Genomic DNA, 10,130 nt, shown 5'->3' with positions numbered 1-10,130 from the left:
GTCAATAGAAGAGAAATGAACTAAGAAGACCTACAGACACCATGACCCTGGGAGAAAAATAGGCGAGTGAATGTGAGAGAATTAAAAGACAAAGACCGTGATGCTCCTTGCCAAACTTCCTTGGGAAATAATCTCCACCTGCCCCTGGAAACCCACTGATTGTAAGCCCGCAAAGTCTCGCTGTGAAAACAGCAAAAAGTTCAATAGAGAGTTGCCACATGGTCCCACAATTCCACTGCTGGGTATATACCTAAACAACTGAAAATAGGGACCCAAACAGATACCTGTATAGCCATCTTCCCAGCAGCATTGTTCGGAAACAACCCAAGTGTCCGTCGGCAGACGAGTGGATAAATAAAACATGGCCCCTCCATAAAAGGAATATTACCCAGTCATAGAAAGGAATGAGGTATTGGTTCGTGCCATCACATGCCTGAACCTCGAGGGTATTATGCTAAATGAGATCAGCCAGTCACAGAATGACAAGTACTGCATGATTCCACTTCTCTGGAGTGCCTGGCACCGGCAAATTCCTAGAGATAGAAAATAGAACGATGGTTGCCTGGGATGGGGGGAGGCGTCGTTCAACAGGAACAGCTTTCGTGCAGCATGACGAACACGTGGTGGCAACGGTTGCACAATCTTGGGAAGGTACTTAGGACCACTGAACTACACAGCGAAAGTGGTTAGAACGATACGTTTTGGGTGTTTATGTGTATTTCACCAGAGAGAAGTTCACAGGGGCCGCTATGTCCCCAGATTCATATGTTGAAATCTGAACCCCCTCGGTGGTGGTTTTAGGAGGTAGGGCCTGTGGGAGATCATTAGGTCATGAGAATGAAGCCTTTCTGAATGGGATTAGTTCTCTAATAAGATGAGACCAGAGAGCTCGCTGCTTCTCTCTTCCACGTGAGGACATAAGACAGTCGTCTGTAAACCAGGAAGTAGGCCCTCGCCAGATCTGCCGGCACCTTGATCCTGGACTCCCAGCCTCCAGGAGGGTGAGAAATTAATTGTCATGTAAGCCACCCAGTGTGTGGCACTTTGTTTTAGGAGTCCAAATTGGCCAAGACTGGCTCAAAACAGTGTTCCTGCATGTCGAGCTAGAGGAGAGAGGGAGGGAGGGCTATGGAGTCATTTACTGAACAGCAGGGAAGGTAGAAAACGAGGTAAAACTTCCTCAGCGAAGATGGCAAGAGACGAAAATGCTGTCCTTGGCTGGTCTCTAGAGCTCCTCCCACTCTTGGGCCCAAATAACTGGGCAGACCTTGCTGCTTCCCGAAAAGGAGCCCCACGCTCTCCTTCCTACACTCAGGCCTAAACAAAGGCTGAGCCCCTGATACCCTCCAAGGACCTGTCCCCTGGAAAATTACCTTTCCTGATTCTTCCTGGAATGTACGAGCCCACTCTGGATGCTATCTGAAAAAGAAAACGAATTTAAAAACTAAAGATGCTGCAATATGTTTACATACACGCAGTGGAAAATTTGCTCTCAAACAGCTTGAGCAGAAAACCTCACATCCCCATGGCAACTAGATTCCACCGTGACCACGTATCTCTGCCAGGTCACCCACCCATTTGTAAGCCTCAGCTCCTCAGTCGCTCCGGGAAACACATGGGGCCCAGATGATACCACCCACGGCGGTAGTTTGCTCGGCTCTGGGACTGCTGGCTGAGGGCTCTGTCCTCATCTGTAAGGGACATTCCCAGAGACCCATCTAACCTGGGGCAGCAGGGGACTCGGGGGCCCGCCGTCACCCTGTGGCCTCCTCAGGGGTTCAGAGGGCTGGGCCGAGCAGACGGAATTCCAAACAGGTGCTGCCGATCGGAAAATCGGCCCTTTGGTAATCACAGGAACTGCAGGTCCTGAGATAACAGCTAGATCCTTAACGCTTTATTCCCTTGACCATTTGCCCCATCTTCCCTTTGCTTGATGAGAACAAGTACTTCTTTCAATGCGTATTCTCAGTGCCGTTTCCATGTAGCATTTTTGGAATGGCGGACCGGTGATAAAGCCACGTTCCGCTTCCCTCCAGGAGAGGCTGGAGCTCTCTCTTGCCTGCAGTCACCCTCCCCTCCACCCACAAGGGAAGCCTTGCAGAGGGTTTGGGTAGAGAAGAAAGCCTGCAATTTTGATGTTTCAGGGCCCTCAGCCCCCAGCTGACCACATTCCCTTCTCTCTCCTGTAATACAGTTTTTATAATCAGCAGGTTTTGTTTTTAAATTCCAGGCCTGAAGTCTCTTTCCACCCCCCCTCCCCCAACATGGTAGAAAGCTGTGGGCACTGCAAAAACTGATTTAGTATGTTTGTGCTTTGGATTATATTTGATTGGGCCAGGCTTTTGGTACAGGGAAAACAGACAACTATCCGTGTTGTTAGTGGATCACATGGGCTTTTTTCCCTTCACCACTTTGCCTTGCCTTTGAGCCGGTTTCCAATGTACAGGAAGAAGGCCATGTTTCCTAACTGACTGAGTTTCTCTAACGCTGGCCTGGGCCAGTCCTCTGCTGGGCAGTCCCTCAGGCTTCTCAACACCCAACCATCAAGCGATGCAGGGCCATTTGGCATTCATTTCTTGTGAGAAACCCCCAGCTGCCCCTCAGAATGACCTTCCACTGAACCCTTTGTCCCTCCCCATCCTAAAACTGGAAAAAGAAGAAAGAATAGTGGCTTGTGGGGGTGTAGGCAAGAAAGAAAAACTTTGGCATAATCCAAATTCACGTCAGGAGATCTGGAGTGGGATGAAAACCTCTGACTTCCCTCCGCAGATAAGACCGCTATATGATTGGAGAAGCTACCCGTGATACAGAGAACGTAACGTGGGTGAGGGGTGGGGAGCAGTGTCCCCCAGAGCCCAGACCCTAGCCCAAGCATTTTTAGGGAATGCCTGCCTTATTTTTCCCTTTCTTTCTTTACGTTTATTTATTTTGAGAGAGTGAGAGAGAGCACATGCACAAGTGGGAGAGGGGTAGAGAGAGAGAGAGAATCCCAAGCAGGCTCCAGGCTCCACACGACCAGTGCAAAGTGCAATGCAGGGCTTGAACTCACTAACCGTGAGATCACGACCTGAGCTGAGTCGGACGCTTAACTGACTGCACCGTCCAGGTGCCCCCTTTCTTTAAGACGATGGAGCTTCTTCCCTTTAGCAGCTCTGTGTCCTCTTGCTCCAACCATAAGGATTTAAACGTGTCTTCAGATGTTTCCTCTTAATCACTATAATTAATATTAATGGTGATTAATTTTTAATGAGGACATGTCAAAGAGCACGCTGGCAAAATGCTCACTGGTAATTTGAATAACCTTGATTTCGTGAGGCCAAGCACCCTCTTTGTTTGGCCACCTGTTTCACAGACAAAGCATTGGATCCTGGAATTCTCTGATAATTTATTAGTTTCTTCTCCCAGAGCTGGGAAAAAGCCGCAGGGTGTTTCCAGAGAGGAAACGGCAAGGAAGTTAGGCTCCCCGACTGATGTCTCCTCCCACCTCTGAGAAGGCTGTGAAGTGACCAGATGGGGATTTCCTCTGATCTCTCCGTGGCACCACCAGGAGCAGGAATTGTTATCTGGCAAGAATTCACTGAGGCTCATGCTAGGCAGTGTGCACCTGCTCGAGTGGCTTTGGGGCTCCAAGACAAGAGAGTGTCCTGCCTCCCCCTGCCCCGACAGAGTGAATGGAGGCCTCGTTTGGAGGTGCCTCAGTGGAGAGCCCTCTGCACACACTGGTGGATTCCAAGAAACCCTCCTTCGTTGATCGTGTAGAAACCACACATAATGTGGAAACTCCTCTCCGCAGGACAGCTGGCCCAGCACAGAGGCTCTGATGTGTGAGGACACTTCCAGGAGGGGGAAGCCTGGGTGCCCTCTCACTCACCGTTAGCTTCGGGATGTCAGGTTCATGCTTTACATGCTTGGTACTCCTTAGTTTATCTCAGATCACTCATGCCTAAATCAATGCTTTAAAACCTATGATTAGGGGGTGGGGGGGAATGTTAGAGGAGTTAGTAGGCCTCCTGTGCCTAAGATGCTAGTTTGCTTAATATCCTGAAGTTTTATTTTTTATTTTTTAAAAGTTCATTTATTTTGAGAGCAAGCATAAGCAGGGTAGGGGCAGAGAGAGAGGGGGACAGAGGATCTAAAGCAGGCTCTGTGCCAAAAGCAGAAAACCTGATGTGGGGCTCGAACTCATGAACCAAGAGATCATGACCTGAGCCGAAGCCAGGCACTTAACGACTGAGCCCCCCAGGTGCCCTGTAAAGTTTTATTTTTTAATGTAGAATTTTCAGAAACTTTATTATGCTCACATGATTGCAATTGCCATAAAGGTGGAATTAGTATATAGTATATTAGTATATAGTATTTCCCCAACAAGAGCCCTTGGCTCTTTTTTTAAAAAAATTTTTTTAATGTTTATTTATTTTTGAGAGTGAGAGAGAGGCTAGAGCACAAGCAGGGGTGGGGCAGAGAGAGAGGGGGACACAGAATCTGAAGCAGGCTCCAGGCTCTGAGCTGTCAGCACAGAGCCTGACACGGGGCTCGAACTCACAAACCGTGCGGTCATGACCCGAGCCAAAGTCGGACGCTCAACTGACTGAGCCACCCAGGCGCCCCAAGAGCCCTTGGCTCTTGAAGTAACTGTTGAGCTTCCCAAAATATTGTCTGACTGCCTGCAACTAAAGCAAAAACTAAAGTTAATTGGAACTCAAGGCAGTAGCAGGCGCTCATACTGGGGAGTCAGAGCAGGATTTCGTAGGGTTTGAGGTGGTCTGGGCTCAATGGTTAAGACGTGTCTTTTGGGGCGCCTGGGTGGCTCAGTCGGTTAAGCATCTGACTGTTGGCTTTGGCTCAGGTCGTGATCTCACGGTTCGTGGGTTTGAGCCCCATATCGGGCTCGGCGCTGACAGCACAGAACCTGCTTGGGATTCTCTCTCCTTCTGTCTCTGGCCCTCCTCACCTCAAAAAGAAATAAACTTAACAACAAAACAAAAGACATGTCTTTCGGGGTGCCTGGGTAGCTCAGTCGGTTGAGCATCCAACTCTTGATCTCCGCTCAGGTCATGATCTCAGAGTTCCTGAGTTTGAGCCCTGCATCAGGCTCTGCGTTGACAGTGTGGAGCCTGCTTGGGAGTTTGTATCTCCCTCTCTCTTACCCCGCCCCCGCTTGTGCATGCACTTTCTCTCTCTCTCTCTCTCTCTCTCTCTGTCTCTCTCTCTCTCTCTCTCTCTCTCTCTCTCACACACACACACACACACACACACACACACACAATAAATGAATAAACTTAAAAAACCCTATCTTTCATGATGCAGGGATATGGCAGCATTAAGACTGGTGAACACAGCAAAGACCTCATCGGGGCTCTTGATGGGTAAACTGTTGTTTGATAAGCAAGCTGTCTGCCCAGGTGAGCAATCTGTGTCTCGGGTAAACTTATGCGCAGGAACTTCTGAAGCGAGCAGTCTCGGCTTCCAGGGGCAAAGGTCTCCTGGAACAGACAGCTGAGCCACGTTGACAGGTCTTCTGCTGGGTGAGGCTGATGTGGGTTGTCCGAGTTTGCAGGACAATTTATATTTCTTACATTTTGTGTGATGCTCGTTTGATTAAGTGCGGTCCGAGAAGTCGAAATCCTTGAAGTGATTCAACATGGTTCATGCTCGAACCCATCTCGTTTTTCTGACTTAACGTGTAATTTGGGTTAAGCTATGCAATCTAGAATAAAATTTGAGCAGAAGAAGGAAGGATTGAGGACACAGTCAGACTTAGATCATAAAGTAGGAGGTGAGACTCTGAAGGGAAGCAGAGGTAGCCAACTATGGAGTGTACTTTCTTGTTTTCTGTACTCTCGATGTTCTGGTTTTAGAGCCCTGATGCTGCTCCTCTCGGGGTAGCTAGTTCATAAAGCAAAGGACGCCCCTGCACAAGAACGCGTGATACACTAACCAACCAACTCATTCCCAACAGTCTCCTTTATCAAACTCTCACACGCCAAGCCGAAATTCCTCTGCTTGTGTCGGCCCGGGGTCCAGTACTGGACAACCAGGGACCATCCCTGTAGTCCGGAGCCTGCCGAAATTATTCAAACTGCCCAATTCTCAACTGACCCAGAGAAAGTTCCAGAGAGAACCCCAGTAAAATTTCTGGGCCATGCTCTGACGTCTCCCTTTCTGCCTGGCCCTGGTCTGTCCCCACGTGGCCCTGCATGGCGTGATGCCTCCTGTTTCTAGAGGTCTAGGAGCGTTACCTTTCTCCTTCCTGACAATCATTTCCACGTCCGTGTGTCTTACCATACGTGGTTAAAAACAAGTCCTGGGTACATTTTAACACACAGAAAATGAAGCTGAATTCATTTAGCACAACAGGGACGCATTAGAATCACATGGGGAGCTGCCTTCTCTGGCCTCACCCACAGAGCATTTGATTTAATTGGTTTGCAGTAGGGCCTCAGGTGAATCTACTGGACGGCCACCGCAGAGAAACACTGAGCCAGTGGTTCCCAAAGTGTGATCCCGGGACCAGCAGCAATGGCATCCCCTGGGAGCTTGTTGGAAATGCAAATTTGGGGGCTCTACCCCAGCCCTCTTAACTCAGAAACTGTAGGTGGGGCCTGTATCAAGTTCTCCAGGTGATTCCGAAAGATACTAAAGTTTGAAAACCGTTGCACTGGATAAAGTGAGGTAGGGTTGGAGAAGCTGGCCAGCAATGGGCTGAGGGCCCGGGCCCTCTGTTTAAAGCTACATTGAATGCCAGCTCCTGGAACTCATCGATAGTGTCTGTCCCTAGAATCTTGCTGTGTCCCGTAGATTTTAGTACGTTGTTTCTCCATTTTCATTTGTCTTGAGGTGTTTCTTGATCTTTCTTTTGATTTCTTCGTTGACCTGTTGGTTGTTCAGTAGCATGTTATTTAATCTCTACGTATTTGTGGATTTTCTAGTTTTCTTATTGATTCCTAGTTTCATACCGTTGTGGTCAGAAAAGATGCTTGGTATGACTTAAGTCTTCTTAAGTTTATTAAGAGTTGTTTTGTGGCCTAATATATATAATCTTGCCTGGAGAAGGTTCCATATGTGCTTGAGAAGAATGTGTATTCTGTTGCTTTTGGGTGGAATGTTTTATGTATCTGTTAAGTCCCTCTGGTTACGAGTCGTTTAGGACCAATATTTCCTTATTGATTTTTGGTCTGGATGATGTATCCATTGGTGAAAGTGGGGTATTAAGTCCCCTTCTATTATTGTATTGTTATCTCTCCCTTTAGCTTTGTTATTACTTGCTTTATACATTTAGGTGTTTCTGTGTTGGTGCGTAAATATTTACAAATATTATATTCTTGTGTCGGATTAACCCCTTTATCATTACGTAATGTCCTTCTTTGCCTCTTATCACAGTCTGCTTTAAAGTCTATTTTGTTTGATGTAAGTATAGCTACTCCAGCTTTCTTTGTGCTTCCATCTGCATAGAATATCTTTTTCCATCCCTTCATTTTCAGTCTGTGTGTGTCCTTACATCTGAGGGGAGCCTCTTAGAAGCAGCATATAGATGGGTCTTGTCTTTTTTATCCATTCAGCCACTCTGTCTTTCGATTGGAGCATTTAGTCCACTTAAAGTAATTATTATTGTTGTTATTTTTAAAATTTATTAATTTAGAGAGCGCACATGCCCTTGTGTACAAGCAGGGGAGGGGCAGAGAGAGCGAGAGAGAATGAATCCCAAGTTCCGAGTTCCACACTGTCAGTGGGCTCAAACTCAAGAACCTGAGATCATGGCCTGAGCCTGAGCCGAAATCAAGGATCAGTCATTTAACCGAGTCACCCAGGTGCCCCTAAAGTAATTACTGATAAGTATGTACTTATTGCCATTCTGTTAATTGTTTTCTGACTGTTTTGTAATTTCTGCCTTCCTTTCTTTTGCTCTCTTTATGATTTGATGACTTTCTTCGTAGCATGCTTTGATTCCTTAATCTTTATCTTTTGTGTATCTACGATAGGTTTTTGCTTTGTGGTTACCCGGAGGCTTACATAAAACAACTTATATTTATAACAGCTTATTTTAAGATGATAACTGCTTAAGTTTGAATGCATTCCAGAGCTCTACATTTTTACTCCCCCTTCCTCCACACTTTGGGACATCAAAAACAGTGTTCCTAGAATCTGGGGACAGAGAGCTGATGCGCTTGAACTTAACCTTCGTATGCCCAAATCACCTCCTTTCCCACATAGTTTGCGTACAGTTTTTAAAAAGAAACAATAAATTCTTCAATATTATGAATTTTCTTTGGTTAAAAAAATAAAAACTGTCAGGAAAATGTCCACTCCTAGGAAAAGGCATCCAAATGATCAGCTCAGGCCTTGATTTTTATTTTTTTATTTTTGGCATGGGCAAGGTTTGGCTTGTGCCCAAGTTGTGCCTGTAAACATATCAAAGGAAACTCACTGGTCTAAGATGGACACAATGAAAACCAAAAGATTTTTATGTATTTAAAACATTCCCAGTTTACAACATTTTACCTCTAGAAGGTCTTTTTTTTTTTTTTTTTTTTTTTTTTTTACTGTTTTTATTTATTTTGCGAGAGCGAGGGAGCTTGAGTGGGGGGAGGGGCAGAGAGAGAGAGAGGGAGAGGGAGAACCCCGGCAGGCTCCGCCCTGTCAGCACAAAGCCCCATGCAGGACTCGAACACATGAACCATGAGATCATGACCTAAGCTGAAATCAAGACTTGGCCGCGTCACCCAGGCACCCCACTGGAAGGACCTTTTTGCCAATTTCCTTCAGTGAGTCATTTTCGTCGCTAAACATGACCTCCTCTGCTTTTTGTGTTACCACAGTGACATGGGCAGCCAAGTAGTTGTTTCAGAACTAGAAAACAGTTTCAGGATTTGTAGCTTTACTTGCTGTTACCTTCTCCAATAATAATTGTGACTGTATCTGGACAACAGTAAAACCCCCGACACTTCCCCGTGTTCATGAGAGCGCCACAAACTAGGTCAGCAACATGGCACTTCATATTTCTTGTGTTGTTTTGTGCTGTTGGGTGGAATAAACAAAAAAAAAGGAAAACAGTTCTATTGTGAAATATATTACAACTGAAAAGATTATTAAAATCTCCCTTCAGTGGAGAAACAATGTGACTCATAAGTCAGGGTTTCCTTACACTATATCGTAATGAATGAATCATAACTTTTAGCTTAGCTTTTCCTTGATTTCAAACATTTTTTTTTTTAGTCGGTTCCACACCCAACATGAGGTTTGAACTCGTGACCCTGAGACTGAGAGTCACATGCTTTACCAACTAAGCCAGGCAGGCGCCCCTGATTATGTGAAATATCAGTTGATGTGAGATCCTTGTGTGAGATATGGGACTAGTGAAATAATTTTACTTCAAAAAATTTTAAGCATTTGCTGAGAGGCTCTAGTGACTTCAATAAGGTAGGAGAATGTTGAAACAAATGAAACCATAATAAAAGTATTAATATAATCTTTATTCATAAAATTGCTAGTTGGTCTCAAATAGGATTTGTTGTGTTATAACCTAATTCCTTGACTGTACAAACCAAGGAAAAACAACAATTTCAGTGTTTTTTCCTTCATTATTATTTGGTAAATATGAAGATTGTCGGTTGTTTTAAATGTTTTTTTTTTTTTTTTTGGAGGGGGAGTGCCTGGGTGGCTCAGTCAGTTAAGCGTCTGACTCTGGCTCAGGTCATGATCTCACCGTTCGTGAGTTCGAGCCCCACATTGGGCTCTGTGCTGACGGCTCAGAGCCTGGAGCCTGCTTCGGATTCTGTGTCTCCCTCTCTCTCTGCCCCTCTCCCACTCATACTCTGTCTCTATCTCTCTCAAAATTAAATAAAAATTTAAAAAATGGGTTTTTTTTAAATTTTTTTAATGGTTACTTAATTTTGAGAGAGATAGAGCATGAGCAGGGGAGGGGCAGAGAGAGAGGGAGACACAGACTCCAAAACAGGCTCCAGGCTCTGAGCCATCAGCACAGAGCCCGACGTGGGGCTTGAACCCACAAACCACGAGATAATGACCTGAGCCAAAGTCAGACACTTAACCGACTGAGCCACCCAGGCACTCCTGTCTGTCTTAGATAAATGGTGAGACTGAGCCGTCAGGTTGAGACCATCTCTTGTTCC

The sequence above is a fragment of the Panthera onca genome, chromosome C1 (genome assembly GCF_046562875.1).
Source record: "Panthera onca isolate mPanOnc1 chromosome C1, mPanOnc1 haplotype 2, whole genome shotgun sequence".
NCBI classification, from domain to species: domain Eukaryota; kingdom Metazoa; phylum Chordata; class Mammalia; order Carnivora; family Felidae; genus Panthera; species Panthera onca.
Note: the sequence above shows the minus strand (reverse complement) of the source record.